The 26,388-nt window shown below is 38.2% G+C and overlaps 1 protein-coding gene across 6 annotated transcripts in view; it reads left to right on the top strand.

Annotated features, from left to right (window-relative positions):
• The first annotated feature begins 927 nt into the window (after positions 1–927).
• Positions 928–26,388, top strand: part of LOC144071758 (leucine-rich repeat-containing protein 4C-like) — a 38,286-nt gene continuing 12,825 nt past the window's right edge. Inside the window, exons 1-3 of one of the 6 annotated variants that reach the window (XM_077597148.1) lie at positions 928–1,375; positions 2,288–2,335; positions 22,405–22,481. The gene's annotated coding sequence lies outside the window, so the exon portion shown is untranslated. Of the gene's footprint in view, positions 2,336–22,404; positions 22,482–26,388 lie in introns of all 6 variants that reach the window. The other 5 variants (XM_077597147.1, XM_077597144.1, XM_077597150.1 and 2 more) reach the window with 5 other exon arrangements.

Here is a 26,388-nt window from a genome sequence, read left to right as displayed (position 1 = left end):
CCAGGGACACAAAACTGTCAAGAGGATGGTTATGGAGAGATAAATGGTCTTTGAGGGAAGTTATATCATATGTTAACATCCCAATGGACAGGACATATCTGATTTGGCATTCTGATGGCTCCTGAAATATTTCCAGCAGAGGAAATTTTGTATGTGTGTGTTATTGTGTGTGCGCACCGTGCATTGCTTAAGGCAATAGGCCTGTGCGGGATGAGCATATGATAGTTACAAACATGAGCCTGTATACAACTGAGATGACAACAATCAGTCATTCATTCATTTTCTGAACCGCTTTATCCTCACAAGTGTCACTGTGGGTCAAGTTTTTTGTTTCAACCGATCTAACACAAACAGTTTAACCAATGAGGTTACTGCTGAAACAAGAAGCACCTGTCTAAACCACTGATTCCACTGCTAAGATACCAGATTGGTGGAAAGGTTTCCTCTTATAGGTTGGAACGGCCCTTCCAGGAATAGTTTGTAAACCTCTGCACTATATTCTCAAAAAGATGCCCTCTACATAAACATATGCTTAATGGTTGTTTGTAAAAAAAAGTCACAGCCATGTTTGGATCCGGATTCCTCCTGGACATAAAAGAAGTTGTAAAAACAAACACTTTTTGACAGTGCTTGGGATCTGCTACTGATATATGCCTACCTAATGAGGCCCAATATCTTTTTTAAATTCAAATAATGTAGATATATAGTGTTAATCACACTTCATAGATGTCTTTGAGTAAAATCTAACATACATAACGGTGCTTTCAGAGCCTGGGGCACAATACAGAAAATCGACCAGCAGATTCGGTAGGTGGCAGTGGTGTCCTTTTTGCTCAACACATTAGCGCTCCATTGCAACATATTCAAAGCCTCTCAAAAAACCCCTGTTCTCCCTCCACGCCTCGCCCTCATTAAAAACGATTTTGACACATTGCGAAAGCCCCTAATTCTTATCCATTATGCATAAATTCACGACTTTCTAATTGAGTGCGTGTCGTTCCGGAGCTGCGAAACTTGCAAGGGCGCAACATGTCGACTGGGGGGTTGGGGGTTTGAAGAGAAAGAACGTTTGCATCTCTGCTCCTGATTCAGCAGCTGTGACTGAGGAGCACTTTGTCAGAGGGAGGTAACCCACATGACTGCTTATCAATTCGACGCCTGTCCGCTGTGCTGCACCGTCCGAAACACGCACCGAGGATGCTCCACATCACTGATATGTGATACGGGTCTTCTTCTTGCGCGAATACTGCAAGTCGGATTCCGTGGTCTTTCAAAAGCAAGCATCTGTAGGACGAGAAGGACGGATAGAAAGGACCCTTGAATTAGAAGCACTCAGCTTCATCCGTGTCCGTGCGTCGATCTCCCCAGTGGATAGGTGAGACTTGATTTTTTGGAGAGATTTACGCACGCGTGGCGCAGAAGTGAAGCCGTCTTCGGTGTCTCTGGTCCAGTCTGTCCACGATGAAATCAATGCACGAAGGAGACATGGGAATTTAAGATTTAGGAGCAACGATTCACATCGCACGTAAGATGCTATAAAAGCCTTCTCTTGCGGTTGGTCGTTGGATTGTTCATTTAGAAATACATATTGATCGTGTTTTCCTTTTTGGTAATGGATTAAGGACACATCGGGGGAAACAAAACTGATAGGCAACAGATGATTTTTCCCCCTTTTTTTGGGTTGAAGTTATTCTTCAGCCTCTGTCTTTCTGAGACTTTTCTGCGCAGACATAAATCAAGTGGGGAGAAAAAATAAACTAATTCCACACTGAGTTTTGATCTGAAATGTTATCAAATTCAGTGGGATTGACGATTTAGCAGTAACAGAGACTTGTTGAGAAGTGACATTTCTTAAAGTGAGAAAAAAATGGCATCTCTGCATGGAGGCTGATTTGTCAAGTATACCCTCCAAGATACACACAATCTGCAAGTTGAACTATAAATCATATGGGGGAGATTCAACCATATTATATTGTGTACATTGACAATACTGAAGGAATAGCACGTGTACCAGTCAAAAATATCCCCAAGTGAGGACAAACGTGAGACATTTTTGTCGAGCAGTTACAGCATTGGCACTCATGGGTTCCCTCAACGCTAAGAGTGTCGTGGAAATGGGCAATATTGGATATATCACCATCATTTTCAGAGTTACTTCCAGCTCTGGAGTGATGCATGGATGGTTATTGCTATAAAAGTCTTGCTAAAAAGCCACGGATTGTGCAAGCTCAGCTGAGAATTGCAGATTTTTTTTGGGGTTGACGCAGTTTTTTGTGCTTTGACCAAGAGCTGGACACAGAAAAAGCCTCATCCTGCAGACAGTCTACATGAACAAGTAAGCGTGAGTGTGTGTGTCCCACTGCCTGTCTCATGTGTCCCTACATAACAACCAATGTTATTACAAATGTCATAGTTGTAGCAGTGTAAAGGCAAATTACAGTGCATAAACATCAGCCTTTATGCAACAAGACAATCTTTATGGCGTGTCAAGATGTCTGAGCAGTCTTGAAGCAGGCACGTATTTGCCATGAACATCTACATGGTGCTCTCATATAAATATTTTGATGCTTTTTAATATGCTCAACAAAGCATTGGTGAGTAATTGCAGCCTTGCTTTTTCATGAAAAGTACAAAATTTTAAGAATCTTAGTCACCACTGGAAATTTACCTTGCGCCACAATGCTTACCAACTGAATACAAAGTAGCCAACAGCTCTTTATTCACCGCTCTAATTTGTATTTAGCCAAATTCATTTTAGTCTCGGAGATGGTGTCAAATGTGTGACTTTAGAAATCAATATGTTATACAGTATGTGCAAGAGTATTACATTTGTATTTCAAGAGCAGCACTGCTGTCCTCCTGCAGTCATCATATATTGCCTGTTATGTTGTATCTTCCTGGCGTAGCCTGGACCCGCAAAAAAGTGACTTGTTCAATACGTCTAAGGGCCTCTGTGATGGAGCTGTCCCATTCTTGGGGTGCTGAAACAAGAAGCAGTCTTTCCTTAAAACGTACACAGCAAATTATGGCTGTACTCTATATATTATTTTTGCAATCAGATGTTAATTCAGGGTCATAGTTTGCCTTTTCATTACATTTTGAAGCAACGGTTTCCTAAAGAGGGCATTTTTCTTTTCTAGTAGACGTGTGTAAAAGGATGATATTTATTGACATTTTTTTTGGCGGAGATAGTAGGTAGCAAGAAAACAAATAGAAAACACTAAACAGCAGTAAAAACATGCTAAACACAAGAAAGTTAGCAAGCAAAATCTCTGATACATGAAATACACGTCTCAAGTGGTCTAAAGATAATCTTGAAATACATCTCAGGGACAACCCCTAATTAATTATAAGTGCATATGTAATCGGCGATGGTGAAAAATGTTGCTCAAAGTCACTAACATTGGCTACGATTCTGAAAGGGAACCATTTATTATAATTTAATAGAAAGCCATGTAGCTTTCACTCATGAAAAAATGAAGGCTTTCAAGTATGTAGGTGTACATTTTTTTGAAGAAAGTTTGTTGAACTTTTTCAGCATAGCACACAGCCATGATTATGCTGGAAGTGGATTGTATAACACACGGTTTGTTTTCATCTCAAGACAACAAATGGGCACTAGAATTTACAGTCAACAAAGCGAGCCTCCCAAACACTGTCAGCTATCAGCAGGAATCCATGCTTTGTTCAGAGCGTCTGGGGTTCGGTCAGATTAGCATATTTAGTTAAACTGGCATAGCTGTGTTTTATGTCGCACTTTTCCCTGTTTCTCACAGCTTCCTAATACTTGCTGAAGATAGATTAAATACCCTGTGTGGACTGTATTTTATTTTGTGTAAAGTTGATAAATTTACAGTACAATTGTCATACTCAAGGCCCGAGGGCCGGATCGGGCCTCCCACGCCATTTTGTGAACCCCGCGTAACTAAATCACGTGTATTGACTTAATTCCTTAGTTGTCTTTGATGGGATAATGTGATAGAATGTGGGATAACCCTCCGACTTTAAATAGATTAGATGTGTAATAGTGATAAACTAATTTAAATAGTTTAAATTCATTTTTGGCGTTTGTCACTATCAAGAGATTTCTATTACTTGATTACTTCCGGAGTTGCAAACAAACTCTTCTCCAAACCTGATTTCATGATTAGGCAGGTCCAGTTTTTGAGTGACCGATAACTTTAGTTTTATAATAATGTGATTGATTATTTGATTCATTGTGTTTATACACCAAAACAAATGACAAGTGCGAACAAATAGAACTCATTTTTTAGTGTTTTAAATTGTACGTATTTTGTGCGTGTCTCTTTACTGACATGTTATGTTAACCTAGAAGTTCTGTTTTTGCAATTTGAACTACACACGGGAACCTACACGCATACACCCAATTAAGGAAAACAAATTAAAAAAAAAATGCACTATGCTCTGCCGTGTGAACATTAGTTTAATATCCTATAATTTTCTACACCACCTCCTCTAAGGGCTGAACAGACACTGCATTATAGTATTGGATTGGATTGGATAACTTTATTCATCCCGTATTTGGGAAATTTCATTGTGACAGTAGCAAGAAAAGGCATAGTTATAATTCAGACAGTACAGTCAAAGGCCGCAGAACAACAAAGCAAAAGCAAAAAGCAAAAGCAAAAAGCACAAAGTACATATCTTCAGTATATGTGTCTGTGTACTCGTTGTTAAACCTTTTTTCTGCTTCAGAGGCAGCTGATATGATTGTGATAAAAGTTCACCTGAATGGATGACTGCTGAAGTACTTTGAAAACAGTATTACGGTCAAAAATTTCAACTGATGTCGTATATTGTCACTGCAAAACTACGGAGTCAGTAGCCTGTGAATATAGAAGAGTGTTCACGCGTTTTTACAACTTAATGTGAAAGGAGCTTTTTTCTTTCTATGTTTTATTACCATTCTCTACACAGGAACATTAAGTAATCAAGTAACCTGTTAGATTGTAGTTTAAGAAATGTTTAATTTTTCTGAACAGTTATTTCTAGTCCTCTGCACCTATCAACATGGCTGAATGTTCTCGTTTACATATCTATAAGCTCCAACAGCCAGTCGAAAGCAAATGTTGTGTACACATCATCCCGACATACATAGATGGGCATGGTCATTACGTATCTGCAGTCACCTCACTCATTAGTCTTCCTCTCCAGCAAGTATCTGTGAATGTATAGCTGCGGTGGTGAGGGGAGGAGGTGAGAGCGGTGCAATCTCCAACAGTTGAGGGATAAATCAATTGGTGTTTCAGGTGGGCAATCCATTTTAGAGAATAATCTGGTCAACATCATAAAGGCGTATGTCTGTCATTCTAGAGTCTGGGGATCATGCTTTTTCCCCCTTCTCTTTCATCTTTACCCATTTTGCCCCCACTGCACTTATCATAAAAAAATTCTACGGGGTTACACTGAAATAAGCCTTTTTTTGCTTCTATGAATAAAAATAAGATTGTCTGAATGTGCTCATCGTTGAAGGCTACATGCATATTGAAAGTAGACTGGTATTTAATTACCCTTTTTGTACATTAAGCCAAGGACAGTGACAAATGTTATGATTTGCTATTTCTTATCAATGACTAATCTATTCCTTACTCTGGAATGCCAGTATTTTCAAAACCCTGAACACTGCTGAAATGTGGTCTGAAAGTACCCGAGGTAGGACAGACTAGATAGGCTTTGATATTTTGTTTTCCTGAACTGACTATGAATACTCAAACACATAAAGACATGATTATACTAAACATTCAGTATGCACTGTGCATGATGCATTTTCTCTGCCCATGAAATGGTCGAGGGCTAGTTTGCGGTGCTTTCCTATGTTTCCCATATACATTTAGATCCCTAAAAGAAAGTACATACACTAAATACACTCACATTTTGTGCAATGGAATTTACAGACAACATTAATTCAATGACAAAAATATGAGATATTTATTTAAAGACATTTTCATAGTTGCATAACGTGTACAACTATGACTAATGTATCCCCAGGTGTTTGAAGAACTGCTTAAGCTTTTAAAATTAAGGTTGTCAGCAGACACCAGCCATCGGCATTAAAACAACAAGGAACTGCCTTCATGTACAGTGGTACTTCTACATTACGAAATTAATATATTTTAGAAGTGGTTTTGTAAATGGGATTTTTTGTAAGACATCGCCTGATGGTGTAGAGCAGGGGTGTCGGACTCGGGTTGGTTCGCGGGCTGCTTTAATGTCAACTTGATTTCACGTGGGCCGGACCATTTTAGATATAAAATTTAGATTTTTTTTTAATAGATGGATTAAAAGAACTGGATTAAAAGCCCTGAATATTCAGTTTTTATAGATCTAGAACAATGTTTATTTTTGCTTTTTTATATATATTTTTAGATTTTACAAAATGAATTTTGAACTAAAAACACAGAAAGAAATATTGATTTAAAAGGGGGAAAATCAGGAAATGTAATATACGTCTATAATCTTCATTTTAATTTGATCCTAAAACAGAAAGTCGGCACTCATGATTTACTTTCCCGGGCAACACAAAATGATGCGGCGGGCCCGATTTCGCCCCCGGGCCAGATTTCGCCCCCGGGCCGCCACTTTGACACGTGGTGTAGAGCATAGGTCTCCAAACCGGTCCTCGAGGGCTGCTGTGTGTGCAGGTTTTTGTTCCAACCGATCCAACACAAACAGTTTAACCAATGAGGTTTCTGCAAAAAAAAACAAGCACCTGACTGCAATCCACTGATTGGACTTCTAGGATACCAGATTGGTGGAAAGGTTTCTTCTTACCGGTTGGAATGAAAACCTGCACCCACTGCTGCCCTTTCTGGAATAATTTGGGGACCACTCGTGTTGAGGTTCACTCGGCTGACTTCGTTGGGGGCAGGCGCATGCTCGATTTCCGCTGCTGGTGGAATGATTGCGAGTGTGAATGGTCGTCTGTCTCTCTTTGTGGCCTATGGCTGACTGGTCACCAGTTTAGGGTGTAGTCCGTCTTTCACCAAAAGTCAGCTGGGAAAGCCTCCAGGATCCTGCAACCGTGACCAGGATAACCAGGTTGAAAATGAATGAATGAATGAATTTGACTCTTTTGCACGTAAAAACAAAATTCAAGGAAAACGGGCCCTTGGTCAGACGGTCGTGCTCAAACGTCGCCGTTTTCGGGTCGGACTGGCGCACAGGCTGGATTGCACGACTGCCTACAGCACGTTGACCTTGGTTCTGGCATTATGGATACACAGATTCATTCTAGCAAACAGGAGGGCAATGGTGTGTTAGACATTGCAAGAGAAACTCTATCACAACAATAGCAAAAAAAGTACTTGTGTATTGTGTATGTCGTAGGTTGTTTGATTTCTTTTGTAACTTTTTTTTCAGAACTTGGGACACAATTTTCCTCATCAAGGCTTTTCGTAACATGAATATTTTGTAAATAGAACCATCCGTAAATTGTAGTAACTCTGTATTTCCACATACCCATGTTGAATTTTAGGTTGCATGTAAGATTACATTTTCTGTGAGGAAATAGTGTAATTAAATTCAAAAGAGTAAGCTTATTGTGTTGTTCTTTGATTAAAAAAACTTTGAACATATAAACTTAAAGGTCTGGTAAAATTTATGATTTTTACCCCATGGAAAATGAATCTTGTTTATATACTTCTAAGTCCACAGCAGGTGAAATGTCATTAAAAATAAAAATGCAGCTCTGTATTCATTGTATTATAGCACAGTCAGCCTTGGGCAAATTTGCCAACATGGAAGTTGGTTGCAGTCTAGTGAAGTGGAAAATAAATATCAATCTAAACTGCAGCTGAGGCAAAGGGAATATATCCAAGTGGACAAAACTCCACAGAACTATAATATTAAACAATACAATAAGTGGCCTTTTATGATTGTTTGGACTGAATTTTATCCACCTCGGTCGGCCTTTCCCCGGCAGCCACCACAGCCTCGGCTGGTCACAGGCTGTCAGCTCAGGAGTTTACCTCAATGGTTAGAGTACTCGACTCTCGTCCGGTGGCATGGTGGGGGTGTGGATTTGAAACCTAAGGGCGCTTGAACAGTGCGTGGGATCTTTTTTCAGATACACCGCCAACGGGTTAGCAATGACACTGTTTTGTTTACAACAAACTGTAGATGATAACTACTGCACATTTGCCTCCGCATGGATGACGCATACTATAATGTGGCTGAATATTAGAGCACATCTTTGTATGGCAGGCAGACATTGTTCAAACAATACGCAGGAGAGGAGGGAGTTGTGATGAAAATATAATCATAGATTGTTGAAATTGTCATAACTAGTTGACTAAAATTGGCAGCTAAAAAGCACCTCAGCACAAAGAGGCACGTTATGTATGTCAGATATGTAGCGACACAATATTAACAAAGGCAATGGGTAAAACGCATTTTTTATTCATTCATTTTCTGAACCGCTTTATCTTCACAAGGGTCGTGGGGGTGCTGGAGCCGATCCCAACTGACTGACCGGCATGAGGCAGGGGACACCCTGAATCGGTGGCCAGCCGATTGCAGGGCACGAGGAGATGGACAACCATTTACGCTCAAACTCATACCTAAGGGCAATTTAGAGTGTCCAAACAGCCTACCATGCATGTTTTTGGAATGTAGGAGGAAACCGGAGTACCCGGAGAACATGCAAACCGATAAAGTTGAGAATGTTACTTAATAATAACTATTTATCCTTAGCCAAGTCTATTTTGATCTCACACCTGTTTATCTTTGACTCTCAGTGTCTTGATGGATTTCGGTCACCGCTCTCTCGCCATGTTACTCTCTGACCTTAATGCGTCACTCATTCTGGCACCTGCATTTAGGCAAGGCTGCCCCGCTAAGATAGTTTTGATCTGACATAGATAGACTTTCACGTGATTTAATTCTGGTTGTCTCTATAGTGCTAGTCTGTTTTCACATCTCAGGTCAGGGCCCTGTGTCAAGAGCTGTCAGTCTGCTGCTATACTGAAAATGGAGCAGTGTGTGAAAAAAATGCCCTGTGCTTAACATAAGCTACCTTGGCATGATGGGGGATCTTATGCACATTACTTAGGACAATGATAAATGTTTTAGCAGAGTGAACACTTAGTTCTGTGTCAATATATTATAATCAAGGGGTGAGGGTCGGTGTCCGGATTTAAGCAAAATGTATATGAACATACGTACATTCCATCTCTCAAAATATGCAATCAAGGCACACTTATGATGATAAAGCACATGATATGATACACGGATTCATTGTCATTAAAAAGCAACTTTTACCAAGAAATTGCAGGAGATACAGTAACAGAGTCGATTATTTCTGAAAAAGCTGATATTTTGTGCTACGTTGTTTTGAAACCATAATTTAAAGTAGTTTTTTTGCTTTTTTTTAGCCCGCAACCCTAATGAGGATAAAGCGATTCAGAAAATGACATGAGATGAGAAGTTTTTTAGCTGTGTGCTTATGTGCATGTGTTCATGTGCTTTGTATGTTGCATAACATTAGCTTTCTCTATTCATGCACCTGCATGAATACAAAATGTTTTTGCTCTCTTATTATTCGTTTTGATAGATAATCAAGAAAACACATCTCCCTCCTTACACTATGAAAAGTAATGAATGCTAAAACCTGTATTTGTTTGATAAATTTGCCTTCAAATCAATAGTTGCTGTACAAAATGAAATAATAAAATAATCAACTGAAGAGCTTATGATGATGATGATGATGATGATGATGATGATGATGATGATGATGATGATGATGATGGTAATAATGATGATGATAATGATGATAATAATAACAATGCTAATAATAATAATGCATTTGATGTAAAGATTTTTCATTTTGATACTGTGCAAAATATTTTAACAATTGCAAAAGTATTTCTTCATTTTATGTCATTGTAAAATCAAAATGTTACATTTTACAATCTGTATTTGTGTATATTGAACAATTTATGAGTTATCTGCCATAACCACAGCAAGAATCAAAGCTTAACATATGCCACTACATGTAATGAAACCTTTGCCCTTGTTTCAAATCTGGCATCTGTGTGTCAGAGAGAGCTATTTGTCATGAATGAAAGCGCTGCATTTGATTAATGGGCACTGTAAGTAGTCGAGCGAAAGAAAAGATATGTAGGCAATCATGTTTGATGAGAAAAAGCTTTCGTGCATGTGTGTGCGTGCATGCGTGTGAAGGGGTGTGTGTGAGTAGCCCCGTGGCTACCCCTTTGCAGTCTGTGCCAGACTATTCAGCATTTGGCTGCTACCCGTCTGTCATTTAAAAATGGAAAAATAGCACATAACATTCTAATACTCATCACATTTGTCACATTGTTTCCGTTTAGTGAATACATTAGCATAATGTGTTCTCTATGGATTTTGGTGGATTATTTCAGGAGAGTCTATGGTTTATTTATTGATTATTTTTAAACTGAAATCACATTTTCAAGGTCTGACCGTTGTCAGTACAGAATTAATAATGTTGGCAACCCAGAATTGCTATATCTTCAAGTTGACATAAAGATAATTTTAAGGATGAAATATTTACATTTTAGCATAAATTAATCATATTTAATGTACTAATACACGTCAATGGGGCCAGTGATGGTGCAGTGGTTATTTTGCCGGACTTTGGTGCAGGCAGTATAGTTTTGATTCCCACTCGGTGGCAGTGTGATTTTGAGCACGAGTGGTTGTCTGTTTCATTGTGCTCTGCGATTGGCTTGCAACCAATCTGGGGTGTTTCCTGCCTGTTCCCCGTGGGTCACATTAACATAAAAGGAAATTATTATGAAAGACAAATTACCATTCACACTCACAATCATACCACCATCTGGAGGAATCGAACCCACGGTGACCGCACCGAAGTCAGGTGAGTGAACAACCACACCATCAGGCAGCCATTTTATTAATTATTTAAATGCATTTTAGCAAACATTCTCCCATCTTCCAAATGGTGCTGAATCCTATCCCAGCTTACATTGAGCAGAAGGTGAATTGGTTGCCAGTCAATTGCCCAGCACGTATGGAGAAGCAACCATTTACGCTCATACTCACACCTTTATCATGAGAAAAATATCTATCTTCTATCTATCTTTTTCCCTATCAGTGGAGTGCATTAAATATGTTAACAGCCCGTGCCAATATCTGCTTTGAAATATTTTCAGATTTCACATACGTGAGCCATGTTTACTTTCCAAGACCTGGTGCTTACTTCTTGCTTAATCTTAAAAACCCAGTTTATCTGGAAACCACTTGAATTGTAACTTTGGAATGAAAACAACAACAAAATATTTTAGAACAAGCAGAATAATTGATTCCTACCACTGACGTGTTTGAATTGAATTGAGGGATTTAGTTTAACCAATTACTTGTCATTGTTTTTTTTTTAAAACTGGAATTCAAATGAAACTGAGTGTCAATTTGAGTTTACTTATTATGTAGTATCAGCAAATGTGAGACTAAAGTAACCTTCAGGTTCTTGAGACACTCTCTTGTAATTGGAGGGCTGGGAAAATCGCAGCTAAAATAGTGAGGTGTCACTTTGCTGTTTCATTACTATCACTCAGGTGCCCTTTTGCGAGCTGATTTTATTACCACATTATTATATTGATATATACTGGGCCTAGGTTTCACATGTAAATGAGATCTTGAACAACGGGTGACATCCTACATAATATATAATCTTATAATATAAAGAATATATTCTTATCGATTATAAAAGATTTTTTAAACTGTGCTACTTTAAATCCAGCAAAGAATAAACTTCAAGAACATGAATGGAAGCATGTGCACATGCATACACATAACTTTTAGACACTGTTGCCAACAATATGTCATTTTGGAAATTAATGGATTATTCAAATTCTAAACTTCTAAGTGAGCTTCCAATACAGAAGGTGACATTTCAGTTTTGCGCTAAATAATGCCTCTGAATAATTTAAATGGTAACTGGTTCTTCTATCTGATCTTACTGATATGGAGTCTGTGATTATGTATTGCACAAGAAGATTCCACTCTCTATGGGTTAAGTTCTAATTGAGCTTCAGTGTAACGGCTGTGTCATATTAATGACCCAGATCCAGCTTCTGGTAATATTCATGAGTTGTGCTGCATTGAAATTTCTCTGTGGAGCTGCAGAGTACAGAACTGCAGAAGTGTGCAAAGTGTGTGTTTTGAACAATCACTTTTAGAGTGTGATTTGTATGTATGTAGGTGTAACAAAGGATAATCACTGCTTGCAGGTCTCTTTTTCAGTTCAACCTACCATGTTTCTAATAACTGGGGAATGTGTTTGCTGTCATTGCACCATTGTTGTGGGTGTTCAGTGCTGCATATATGTAGAATAGGTACTGAGTAGGTTATTCAGACACTTTTAAATTTTTCATATTGATATATTTCAGGATTTTTTTTTAAATAAAACCAACATAGTCATTTTTTTTCAGTCAGCACGTGCCCGTTTTTCTAAATAGTTTACTGTTGGGGTTGTTTATTGAATGACTTATTTTTTTTAAAACTGTTTGGAAATGATGTGTTTCTGATTAATTTATGTTGGTGTTTTTTTTTTTAAATTTTTTTTTACTTTGGTTTTTCTGAGCACAGCTGGTATGATGACAGAAGTATGATCAGAAGGAATAATATATATATATATATATATATATATATATATATATATATATATATATATATATATATATATATGGATGCACATAGTACATACACAGTTCTGGGGTCGTGGGTTCGATCCTAGGTCGGTCTCCCTGCATGGAATTTGTATGCTCTCCCCGGGATTGTGTGTGGGTTTTCTCCTGGGACTACGATTTCCTCCCACATACCAAACACTCTAAATTGCCCACAGGTATGAGTGTGGGTGTGAATGGTTGTCTCCTTGTGGCATGCGATTAGCTGGCCACCGATTCAGGGTGCCCCCTGCCTTGTGCTCGTAGTTAGCTGAGGTAGGCTCCAGCACCTCCCACGACCCTTGTGAGGCTAAGCGCTTCAGAGAATGAAATGAAATGTGTGTGTACATGTGTGTGCGAGTGTTCCTGTGTATGCATGTGTGGTTGTCAGTAAGACATTTTTTCTTAAAGGATCACAGGTTCTTATGTTGCAGAACTCTTACCAATCCTATCCAAGGCTGTATGCTATTCCTTTTATATGGTTGAATCATGGGATTTTGTCATTGGAACAGGTCAAATGAATGCAGGGTGTCCATAATCAATGTAAAAAACGCCCTGTAATTTTAATATATGTCTTTTAATGAGTTAAATGTGGCAGGTTTCGCTAGCAAACCTCATTTTCATCACTATTGAAAAACACAAGCTAATATCCACGTTTCAAAAGTTAATGTAATGAATTATTTATTTAATCAAACTTTGTGAAAGTTAACATCATTTCAGCTCGGCTTGTCCGTGTGATTACGCAGGGAGCTTTTGGTATCTTAGTTTCTTATTAAAAACTTAAAAGGAAGGTACAACTAGCTAAAGATTCAAACAATTCCATTGGCCATACATTTTTATTATGTAAACAAATCATCAACTGCCTTCTTACCTTCAGAATTTAGCTTTCCAATAATCAAAAAAAAAAAAGTGTAACTATTGAAAGACTTTTTATCGTCACTTTTCGCTTAATTGGAATTGTGTTTGTTGAGCATTCTAAAAGTTGGAACCTTAGTTGTTAATGGAGTTTTCTTGTACGAAGCAAAATGATGCATAAGAAATTAGAAGTGTTTTCCAAAGACAAATTAGATTTTAATGAGAATGAAAGTGGTTCCTTTTACTCTTTGGCATAATGTTAAGATTGGGCACCGTGTATTTTCAGTGGAGAATGGACATTAATTATAGTCATTTAAAAATGGTGACTATCAATGTGTATAATGAACTGTGTAAGTAAAATAAATTAGTCTGGAAGTGCTAAAAGCATTCCCATGAATGTCAAATGTGTTAATAATCTTGGACAGAAAATGGGTTAAAGGATGCCATACCCTTAGTCCCAAGACATTCTGTTATCCTACATCTTCAGATTTTAAGAGACAAAGGATCATTTTGTCATGTTGAGGAAAATAGATTCATTAATTTATTGGAAATTGCCTTTGTGGGGAAAGAGGGAACAATTTGTCGAAGAAAAGCAGTGTTGGCCCGGGTGTAAGCATGCTGTGACACTGCGAGACTCCAAAGGTATGTGTTATATCATCAAGACAGTTGCTAAACAAACAATTCTGCCAAAAAGAGATTTTTTTTTTCACTTTTTCTCTTCAAAGCTTTCCATTTCTTATACTTTTACATCCATCAAGTAAATGGCCATGAACACAGCTAACCACAGTGGCGACCTCTTAGCAAAGATGGAAAATATAGGCTGCGTGGAGTTAAGAACATTGGCAGAAGACTTATTTTTGATTGTGCAAAACCCATTGTATTTCAAATTAGATATCTTGCTAATTTCAAAAAATTTCACGTCTTTTTTTATCTTGAAAGAATGTGTTTTAATCACGATGAGAGTAATAAATCATAATATTGTACTGTGTAAAATAAACGTTATTCTTGTCTATAAAAGTACATTTATTGATACATTAATCTCACAAAACTAATGCAAAGCAGTAAAGCAGTTAAGTACGGGGAAGCGTAATGGTTGAAATAGGTGCATTAATTTTAATTTAACCAGTGATGCAGCACACCCTAATTTGCCATAGTAAAATCAGGACAGCATGTTATAATCTGGTGATGAACAAATGCATGAATAGAATTTGCCAGAGGTGGATTATTTTCAATTAAGTGAACTGTAAAATTTCACTGTCACCTTCATGTTTCTTAAGTCTCAAAAATTGTGCTGTCTGCTCCAAATGAAAGGTTTCATTTGTGTCCATTGCCACCTTTTGTGTCGGACAAGTTTGGCAGGATGATTAAAAGTCTACTTATACTGCATATAGGTCTTAGTCTGCACATTCTGCCTGTGCTTTTTGTGTTTCTCTGGGTACTCCCATGTCTTCCCACATCCCAAAATTATGCATGAGAGATTTATCATACACTCTTGAAATGTCTGCAGCTGAGGATGGGAATATGAATGGTTTTTTTTGTCTGTTTATGTCATGCACTTGTGTGGTAACTAGTTCAGCATGTACCCTGCCTCCCATCTCCAGTCAGCAATGATAAGCCCCAGGACTCCCTGTCATACTGGTGAAGGAAATTGGTACAAATAAGGAATAAATGAAGGGCAACAGGGATTAATTCAATTTTTATCCAATTCCAATTCCAAGCCAAAATTTGACTTGATTCTATACCAGGTCATCAGGACTTTCTTCCATGTTTCCCATGACTTTGTTACTTCCTTTCGACTCCTCTCCAGTTCCTTGTTCTCAAAACTGTGAGGTGAATATTCTCCTCAGTCATTTACTAGCGTTCCAGAAAGGCACTTTTCATGGTGTGCATTTTTAACAACCATATTTTGATCGTTGTTTCACCACTTTGGTGGTATGTTCTTTTAAACCCGGGTATTCCTACCAGTGTCGGGTTGTTTGAATGGGTCCTTCTCAGTTTGACACTCTTTAATCCCGTTCCCGTTTTGAATTACAATATAAAATTGTGCCAATGCATGTAAGACTTGAAGCCAACACTGTCTGTGCTTTCTTCTGGGCATCTCCTAGGAGGATTAACACACCAACAATAAAAGAGGGGTAGCACAGCCGACAACACCGGAAAATACGATGTAAAAATACTTTGAACAGCCACTTGCAACATAGATGCAAATATGCATTAGACTCAACCTAAGGACAGGCTAATCTGGAGTTTGAACCTTGGCGAAGGTGCCTCTACCTTCAAAGCTAATTGCTGTGTGGACCCTGAGGAGAAGGGAAGCAGAAAGAAGGAGAGGGAAAAACACTTTGACTCCTACCATCCATTTTCCATCTGCCCTCCCTGTAGAAGGGGATTCAAGGCCAGGATCCAAATCATTAGCTACTACCATGAACATTGAAATCGAGAACACGGAAATCATCCTTTCTATAGAGGGATCTCCAAAAGGGTGAGAGAAGTCAACTGCGGAATTCAGATGTGGAAATGAAGCAGCATATTAAGAGCAATTGTGATTAAATCTATCTTTCAAGGCACTTAAACTCCAAGCGTTTTGACATTGTCTCATTTACCCCACTGATGATGCAGCATCAGAAGCAAAGAAGATTTAGTATCTTACTCAAGAATACTTTGACCTCCCCAGGGCTGAAGATTGAACTTCCCCTTAAATTGGAATGCGACTCCTCTATGAACTAAGAAAAGCCGACACATGATAAGCCACATGCGTTTTAATGATAATAAGTTAATTAGATTTTATCTCGTAATAGTGCATGTTGAAACGGGGCCTAGTATGCATACTCTTTTCTAAGATACAGAGAAATAGAATAACTAACACATACTGATTGCCTTCTGCACATAACTCTTTTGTTCAGGTTAATTGCTCACTGATCTGTTGGTAATGCCTCACAAGTATGGGCACAGTCATTCAAAACAGAGGAGAGAGAATGAAGTGTCATGTCCGTTTCTAACTGCTCAACGCTTTCTTTCTCAAATGCATCAATAACTGGCAGAATTATGATTTTTTACTAAAAAGGTGGCCGAGGATCAAAGCCATTTTCTCTCCTTTCAATGCATCCCAAATTCAATTATTTATCCATCTTCTGGGACCGCTTATATTCACAAGGGGCGGGGAACACCCTGAATTGTTTTCCAGCCAATTGGATTGCAAAATGAAACAAACAACTTTTCACTCACACAATTTGGAGTGCGGAATCAGCTTACCATTCATGATTTTTGGGATATGGGGGAAACCGGAGTACCTGGAGAAAACCAACCCAGACATTCACAAACGTGCACATTCCCGACAGCAACACTGAAGACCGTGATTAAATCTTGAATCTCATACCTATGAGATGGACATACTACCTATTCATCGTGCTGCCATACAAAATTTGCAAGTTATTTCACTAAAACTTAGCATCTCTTTTGTTTGCAAAGTTTTCTTGTCATCATCTGTACCAAGCCGCCCAGCTCACTGAGGATGCATCTTTCATTGTCTAAGCCACATTTCTCCAGTTTTTGCTGTCTTCTTTAAGATAATTGTGTTTTTTGTGAAGTAGTAGGACACTTGACAGAGCAGCTTGTCAAGCCACCCTGAGGCCAGCAAAATCGACTTCCTTCGTAAAAGTGTCCTTATGCAAGTCACTGAACCCTAAATTGCTCCCAGTGGGCATCACAGCAGCTTACCTGGTAGCAGCACCGCCTACTGTCGTGTGAATGGGTTAATTTGAGGTAGAAAAATTCTTTAGGCACAGTCCTTAACATGTATACTGTATGAATCTATCTATACCATTTTTCGGAACTGTAAATTATAAATTATTATAAACATTTTAACACTGAAAAGGAATGATAAAACCTGCTACTTGGGCAGTACATCAAACAGCCAGGTTCAGCAGCAGACTTTCTGGAGAAAGCAAAGCGCAGTGGTACTATTGTTATCACACAAAGGGAGATTAGTGTTGATGGCTGTATATGAGCTGCTGGGCTTGGCTGGTGTTCTGTGTCGGATGCTAACCTCGCCCACCCCTGCTGTCACCAGTGCCATGTCACAATTAGCCAGAATAGCTGTAGGCATGAGCGCTCACCCTGGTGGCAAATGCACTCAATCCTTCTCCAATAACACAGATATCACTACTCTAGAGATGTGTGCAAGCATAATGAACACTGCCCTGGTTTTCACCTTTTAGATTATATTCGGTGGCAGAATCTGTAGTAATTGCATTGTTCTTTGCTCTAATTTCTTAAACTAACAATCTCACTGTTTCAGATTGAATCATCCACACAATGTAATGGTTGTTTGCGACAAAACACAGTGAATGAAGTGGGATTTATCCTCTTTTTTGAACAAGATTAGTCGTATGCTCTCATCTCATCTCATTTTCTGAACCGCTTTATCCTCACTAGGGTCGCAGGGGGTGCTGGAGCCTATAGTCATATGATTTTACACTAAATTATTTCAGAATATTTCACAATGTCAAAATAATCCTTAAAATGAAGGTGTAACAAAATGTCGCCGGCTGATTATAGATGCATGAATAATTAGTAGAGAGACTGCTAAATGGTACATGTTTTGATGTGCAGAGAGATTCTCAGTGGAACGCAAAACGGTGTCCTCTTTACCCTTCTCGTTCCTGGCTGCTGTCATCTTCTGCAAATGTTCTCTTTCCTATCTTTCTATATTAGGCTCTTCTGGGTTAATCATTCCTAGAGGACACCAGTGCTAAAAAGTGAGACACATCTTTTTTTTTTCTAAATCACATTTATATATCACATAGAAATGAAATAATACGCATACAGCCAATTGTGACAATGTGATATTAACAATTTCTGTTTCTGACTGCTCTCAAATCTATTTGCTAAACCGCATACCTAATTTATCCTTTATTTACCCCTCCCTTTCTTCCTTTCTGTTCTCACATTGTTTTCCCATTAGTATCCTGCAACCATTTTTTTGTTTGTCTTTTTTTTGTACCTATCCTTGCTCCGCATTTTGGTCTATTGAGTCATGCGCCTTGTGGGAGGTGGGTGCTCTAATTCATTTGTTTGAATATGGGCAAAATGTCCAGCTCTGATGGATGGCTTTGGCTCTTGCGCTCGCTCTATAGCCCTGGGTTTACAATGGAATTTGCTTAGAGTCTCTCAAAGGACTGCATCCTCAAATAGAGGGAGATAAATAAAACACCCACCTATACACACAAGGTGTAGACACTGTAATTTCCCTTTTCATAATCACATATGTACACGTGTAACCACAGCGCGACACACACACATATACGCACAGATCTACAATAAAAAAAAGTATGCCTACATTTAGTGGGCCATAACATGTAGAACATAACCATAGATCAATTTAAACCAGATTAAAAATACACTCAGTGTGTGAGGTCAGACTAATGACCAATATAGCTTTCAGATGTCCTTATACAAAATCCAGTAATCGTGTAGTCCGCTTCATGTCCAAATTAGTCTGACTTGTGAGCCTTTAATCGGTGAGGATGCAAACTGTGATGTGATGTGACTGGAAACATTAAGCCAATCTCTCTAGTGCCTTCTTCTCACCAACATTCACATGCACATGCACACACACAGTTAATAGGTTTCCGGCAAAAATAAATTAAAAAGTTGCACAAAAAAGCAATTAAGAAAAAAAATGGATGGTTCATTGTTGTAAAATTGACAAAACCTATTAAATTCTTCAAACCGGGCAACATGTAATAAACATTCCATCTATCAATCAATTTTACATACAATTTGACATGTATTTATGTTATTTAGCAGTCTGGACACTAAGCATTAAGGTGTTTTAGTGGCTACCTAGCATGAATTGAGATTTGCATGTTGCACCAGGTAACTTATCAGCTTCATTTGTTCTAGGATAAGTGTTTCAAATCAAGACAAAACAATATAATGTCTATTCAGTAATAGCAAAATTAAATGCTGAGGCCCTTAATATAATTATGTATTTGTAACCACTGATGAGGCCACGGTATCTGTGACCTCTGTGAGTTGAACAGCAAGCATGTGACAGGAGACACATATTTTTGTGTCTGTGTGTGGTTTATTTTTTATTTTTTTTCACCACTGCTCTTTTTGTCCATTTTGTGGTTGTCTGGAGTCATCAGAACACAAAGCTGCAAAGCTTAGTTCTATAGTCACGGAGAAATAATACCATTTTAAGAGAAATAATTTACATTTACCTCTTATTTATTACCATTATTATGTAAAATCACCATGGTACATTACAACTTTAACACTTAAAATGAGCAATGAAACAACAATCTCAGTGAGAATTTTTTTTATCGACCAACAATACATTCTAATACATATATATTCATAAAATAGAAAGCCATTCAAACAATATGGATAATATGTTAGCCTATAAATTAAATTCCCCCTTCTCTTTTCCTTTTTTACACATTGAGTGTAAAAGCACAGAAGTCTCACCAGTATAAAAGAAAAAGGAATAAAAGTCATTGTCTTTCACTAACAAGTGAAAAGAGACAGGTGCTGTTTTTATCGTATAGATTATACATTTTGAGTAACACTCATAAAAACATGAGCAATGGTGACAAGGTCGCTCATTGCTTGTTTTCTACAGAATAAAGTGAGTGTAGCAGAGAAGTCAAATCATGAAAATAACACCAGTTGAGTTGAAAAGGCACTAAATTTTGTTTTTGGGATGACTGGCTGCACGACTTGACAAGACACAGGTATTTTTTGGGGGGAAAAATCACATGTTCATGGACACGACATACCGTGAAGATAAAATGTGCTCATGATACTTTCACTTGTTTACCATTTCCCACATCAGGTCTACATTGAATGTTTAGGATCTTATTAGTAAATGTGTTTTATTTCCTTTTAACAATAACCAATTTCCCATTATTTTTCTTTTACATACCTACAGTTGCACAACAGGGTCTCAGATGTCATGTTATATGCTTTATAATGCATGCTATTCAAGAGATGGATCTGGATTAGTGTGCTGTGCTACTACTCTAAAATGTGTTTCCTGATTTTAATGTGATATACAGCACATGGAATGATCTTGTGTGGAATTGTGTCATACGAATAATTTCCCGTGTCTTGCCTTGCTGGCAGGCCAGTGTGGTACTCACACTCTTGTAACATGAAGCTGCACTGTTGTAGCACTGCAGTGTCATCTTGAAATTGTGTTGCTGAAATATTCAGTGATTTCTCTTGCTTTGGCTTGCAAGATATCTTGCTGAAACCTTTACACTTAAAGGCAATTCGCACCAGGAAATTTATAGTCCACTTTCTTTGGACTGGACCCAATTACAGTCCAAAGCAACACATGCAATCACCCTGAACTGGTGGCCAACCATTCACGCTCACTCTCATAGTGAGGGGCAATTTTGAGTGTCCCATCATCCTTCCATGCATGTTTTTGGAATGTGGGAGGAAACCTGAGTACCCAGAGAAAACCCTAGCAAGCCCAGGCAGAACATGCAAATTCCACATAGTAAGACCGAGCTGTGTTCGAACCTAGGAACCCAGAACTGTAAAGCCGACACGCTAACCACTCACCTGGCGGGCCGCCTGACATTACATACATGATTTCAAAAAAAAAATTAAAATAAAATAACAGCATGGTTTTCCACTTTTCATCAGTGAAGCTTAGATGATCTTCAACAGAGAAGCCAACTGTGTTTCCGGTGTTGTTGTTTTTCTGAAGTTTCGATAAACCAAGGTGGCTATATCCCAAACAAAAGGCAGTTTTATTAATGCAGTGCATCCTGAGATATTGAAAGTCATGGGCATTTAATGTTGGGTTATTTGCCTTGCCACTTATATGTAGTGATGATAGATTAAAAAGGAAATCCAATTATTTATACTGAAGATCTTTACCAACACTATAAAGAGGGTTGGATATCGTTCCGGATTTAGCTTATACTGGTGACTACTTGGTCCCTGGGTTTTGGTACTTAACCCTAACGATCTCTGTGCCTAAACCATTTTTTCCCAAAAGTGCATTCACTGCTTCCAGGCATGGGTATGCTTTTTTTTTCTCTCATCTAAATTAAACACAAATACTAGCGAGAAAATATGTGTGAACAAATGAGTGTGTTTGTAAATATAGAGGCTTTGTAGTGATCCGTGAAATAGAAAGAGAGGGCAATCCGAGCTTCTATGTCATATTTCTGCATAGTGTTTCGCTCAACGATACAACTATAAAATCCACATGGTACACTACCACTATATATATATATATATATATATATATATATATATATATATATATATATATATATATATATATATATATATATATATATATATATATTCGGTACACGATTGCAACAGAACTCATTCACTGCCATCTTAAGTACATGTATGTTATTCACAGAATGTCTTGTGCTGGTAAAATATGTTTAAAAAACACCTACTAATGACAGTATACATTGTATGCTCCCTGTCAACATAAATAGAGAGACCTGATGATGTGGCTGGTGGTACTTTGTTTTCTTACCAACAATTATGAATCAAGGTGCATTAAAAAAATCTTCTAACCAAATAGGGCTGATGTGCCATCATTGTCCATGTGTTGTTGTGTGTTTGAGCCCAACACTTCTTTATTTAAAAAAAAAGACACGATTGTTTTTGGTCATTTACTCAAAGGCTAGATGGCATAGAGCCAGCACATGTTAAATCTTTTAAGGCTGAGGTGGAAGGTATTGGTTCTGTTTTGATTTGTAATTAAAGTTCATTGATTTTCCATTACACTTTTTTTTAATTTATCATGTAATTTAATTTGGCAGAGGAGGACAAAAATAAAGTGCACTTTATAGTCTAATTGATGCTGTTCTCGCTCTAGATCTGCATTCTCAGCAGCTCTACTTCTCAGCTGATGGAGGGAAATGCCATGCAGAGGGAGATTTACAGCATGTCAAGGTGAGGGATGAAGGGGAAGGAGGGCAATACAGGGAAAAGTCCAAAGATTAAGAAGACGGCTTTCCCATGAGGAGGAGGGGCAATGTCATTTCTTTGACGCACATTGTTTGTTGGGCGCTTTAAGATGCGGAAAATGTAGAATTAATTTTTGAATGACTGTTGTGCTAGAGATAAGCAGACTATGCTAGTTTCTACATAAGAAATAATGATGAGGGCCTCTATAATAAACTGTACTCAACGAATTGTGTCTTTCCTCTCATTCACACGTCAAAGAAATGTAAATTATTTACTTATTCATCATTATTCCTCCTCTATTTATTCTTTCTGTTTATATACGAATATGTTTGTGAAATTCAGAACATAAAGCACTTGGCGTGGAAATACATAGGGAGCATGTCGTGGAAATGGCAAACTCTTGTCAACCCAGATAAGAATTCATTCATACATTTGAGCTTTGTTGCTCAGGAACCTTTGATCTCAGCAAAACAGTACTCTGAATGATGTTCACCAAAACAATACTGTGCCCAGATTGCTCCTAAACTGCTTAACATGATGAAGGTATTCTCCCCTGAAAGCAGGAGCCACATTGCACATTTTCTGCTACAATCTTTATTTTTAGTATCTTGACTTTTTACAGTTCTCGGGAACCTCCCAAATGACCTGAATATAAGGATGCATTTGACACCTATGTTCATTAAGAGAAATTGGGAGGAGAAAGGCACGTTCACATGTGCTCCCATGATAATGGCAAGTATGCCCCGGCAGAGCACATGGAGGTAGCTTTGCAAAGCTTATGTAGCATCATTCTCGTCCACCCAATAACTCACTCCAGTCCTGGCGGAGAAAAGGTGTCAGAGAAGACATTACATAGACATTTTCATCCCCAATACAAGGCCTGGAATGATGAAAGGAAAACACCAGAGGGCTAGTCAGACTTTTTTTTAAATAACTCTAGAGTATGGTGGGAATTCTATTAATGAGTCGGACTGGGATAAGAAACGGTACTTCCCACATAGAGTGATGCAGTCCATGAGGGAGCCTATAGAACCCCTTGCTTTGACTGAATGTGGAGGGAACCAAAGAGGGCTCTGCAGACCACAAACGTGTGATGTGTACTAAGCAGATGAGGGAAATGCAGGGGAGAGATGGCATTGGCGAATGAGCTGCTCTTTCTTTCTATCTTTTTCTCCCACAGAGACAGTGTCAGTCCTCTGGTGAAGATCAGAAAGGTGTGAGATGGAATGTGAGGGTTGGGGGAGAGACAGTAGCTGGAAAGAATAGCTCTTTAGTCATAAGTTCCAGTGGGACCCCTTTTATCAGTGCTCACTTTCCATAATAAGTTGAAAAATAAATAATCTCTTCAGTCAGCATCCTTCGAGAAGTCAGCTTTTCACAGGAGCAGAGTTCATTCCCCATGCATTTATTCATGTTGGTCCATTTTAACTGGCTTTTTTACACCCTTTGACATGGTATGTCCATAATGTCATATTGAAGTGTGTGAATGTTAGTGTATCATGTCATCCCTAAACCCTGGTATCTGTGGATATTATTCCCACTAAACTTTTTTTTCTCCAATTATACGTATTTTCACTGTGTGAAGTAATTTTTTTGCCCAAATACTTTACTGTAATTACACTATTTCCAAATGTTTTCTGGTCTTTTAATCTTGTTGTGAGTCTCTGGTTCATTTTCAGTTAAATCTTGAGCTTTTATGACCTGCACCTGCAATTAGAACTGGACCTTCCAATCTGTTTTGTTGTTTAGCACCCGCAATTTCATGTTGCTCACACTGTCCAATCTCTGTTGCACATAAGTGAACATGACAAGTGTGAACACAGCTAAAATGTGTTTTCACACCTTTTATTTTCATTGGCAGTTACATAGGTGTGTATTCACTTTTTGTGCACAAAGGACTTCATTTCTCAGCATTTTCTCACACCTCCGCTCTTTAAATTATACATAAGGATACTTTTCCTTCTTTTTAGGTAGTTTCTCTTTCTCATCATTACGGCGTATTTATTTATATATTGTATTTTATTTTAATTTTACACCGACTATTCCAATTTCCCCTGTGGAACTCCAACTACGTTATCAGTGATTGGTATTACATATTCTTATCGGCTTAGTATGCTAATCCTCCTGTAACTTAGTGGAAACATGGCAAGCCTTCTGAAGTATTTTTGACGCTTTTGCCAACCCTTAAAATGAGAGACATTTCATGAAAAAAATGAATATTGGTAGTTCTCTCTTTTAGGTGCTTACAATGCAATATATGCCTTCAATCTAATGTAGCTCTCTCTTAAAAGTGCCTTTTAGAAGACATTTTGCTGATGGAAGCCTTTTTGCCTACAGCAGTTTCCTTTGTGTCCCCCTTAGAAGTCCTATTAACCAACTTTTCATGGTCTCATTGTCCTTTTAGCCTAATGAAACGATCTGGTCTGTTTTAATGAAGGTTGTCTTCAAAGGCTGAAAAGTTAAAAAGCTCAACTATTTTACCTTATGAACAACTGGCAGCTGACTTGCAGACTGAAATGCAGGATTTTAATGATTTTCTCTACAAATACATAAAATACAAAAATAAGAACTGAAAACATGCAAAGGCTGGCCGAGTTATAGCAAGAAACAAATTTCTACTCCTCAGTTGCTCATTTTTTGGGCAGGCCCAAGTGTCAAAGTCAGTTGGTCCCCTTCTTTATGGCTAGCCCCTTTATTTGTTGCAGTATATAACACTCAGTGTCGTCATTGGCTATTTGGCACAACTGCCTCATTCACCTCTCAATTAAGCTATGTCGACATGTGCCGATGGGTTTTATTTTATGCTTTGTCTTGGTGAGACATCCATTCAGTAATATTGGTGATAAGTCCTACAAGCAGTGATCAACGGTATTTCATTATGTCAGCGATAGTTCTGCCAAGGGCTCGCTGAATTTCTACCATTACCTCCAGTAGCACCAATGAATAAATTACCCGTCACCAAATATATCTGTTGTAAGAGACTGCATTTTTTGTCGTTTGTGCTGCTGTAGCATAGCATTCCGCTGACGGTGAGCACCGATAGAGCACCACAAAGACTCCACGAGCCAAGCCGTGCTTTGTGGAGCAGCAAATGACCATAGATGCATAAGGGCGCCTATAATAACGCTAAGAGCTTGCTGGGTTTCTAACTAATTGTAGCAGACGGTATGTATCTACTAACGAAAACTGTTGAACGAGGCACTGATTGCCTGAGGGCTTCCCAAGGTTGCAACACCCGATTGGCCGCAAAGCCCCATTAAAGAGATATTCTTCTCACCTCTGAGTTCACAAAGCCTTGCTGGTATGGTAGATGAGGTATGTATTCATAGCAAACATCTAAACAAAGTATCATCCAATTGCCACCTTTGTAACAAACTATGGTAACAAGTGGACAGCAAACAGGCCTACATATTCTCATACCAGACTCACTTGTTTTCCCCTTATAAGATACACTTAGCATTTCCTTTTAGCTTAATCCATTTTACGTAGTGGTTGGGGAGAGATTCTTTAATTTTAGAACAGAAAGTATAATTTTTTCCTACAGTTTTTCCTAATTCCAATATCTCCTGGTTTTGCTAAGGTGAGAACGTCTCATTTTAATGGTCTAATCCTGCAGCTTTCTAAGGCACATTAGAAAACTCTGTTTTTCTACTTGTGTTGTTTTTGTTTTCTAATGCAGTCTGTGGAAGAATCTTCTCTTCTCCGAAATTGTATTCCATTATTGTTTCCCTAAACTTCCTCAACTTCTACATAGTATTTTTTTAGTAGATAGTTCTTATCATTTGTATTATACAGAATTACTGCTTAAAATCTGGCAACAGTTGTTAATGGATGAACTCAATATTATTGCAGCACAACCCATGCGAGCCATGCTTTCGGGATTGTGATTATT

This window comes from Stigmatopora argus, chromosome 3 (assembly GCF_051989625.1).
Source record: "Stigmatopora argus isolate UIUO_Sarg chromosome 3, RoL_Sarg_1.0, whole genome shotgun sequence".
Taxonomy (NCBI): Eukaryota; Metazoa; Chordata; class Actinopteri; order Syngnathiformes; family Syngnathidae; genus Stigmatopora; species Stigmatopora argus.
Note: the sequence above shows the minus strand (reverse complement) of the source record. Positions and strands in the feature narration are given on the sequence as shown.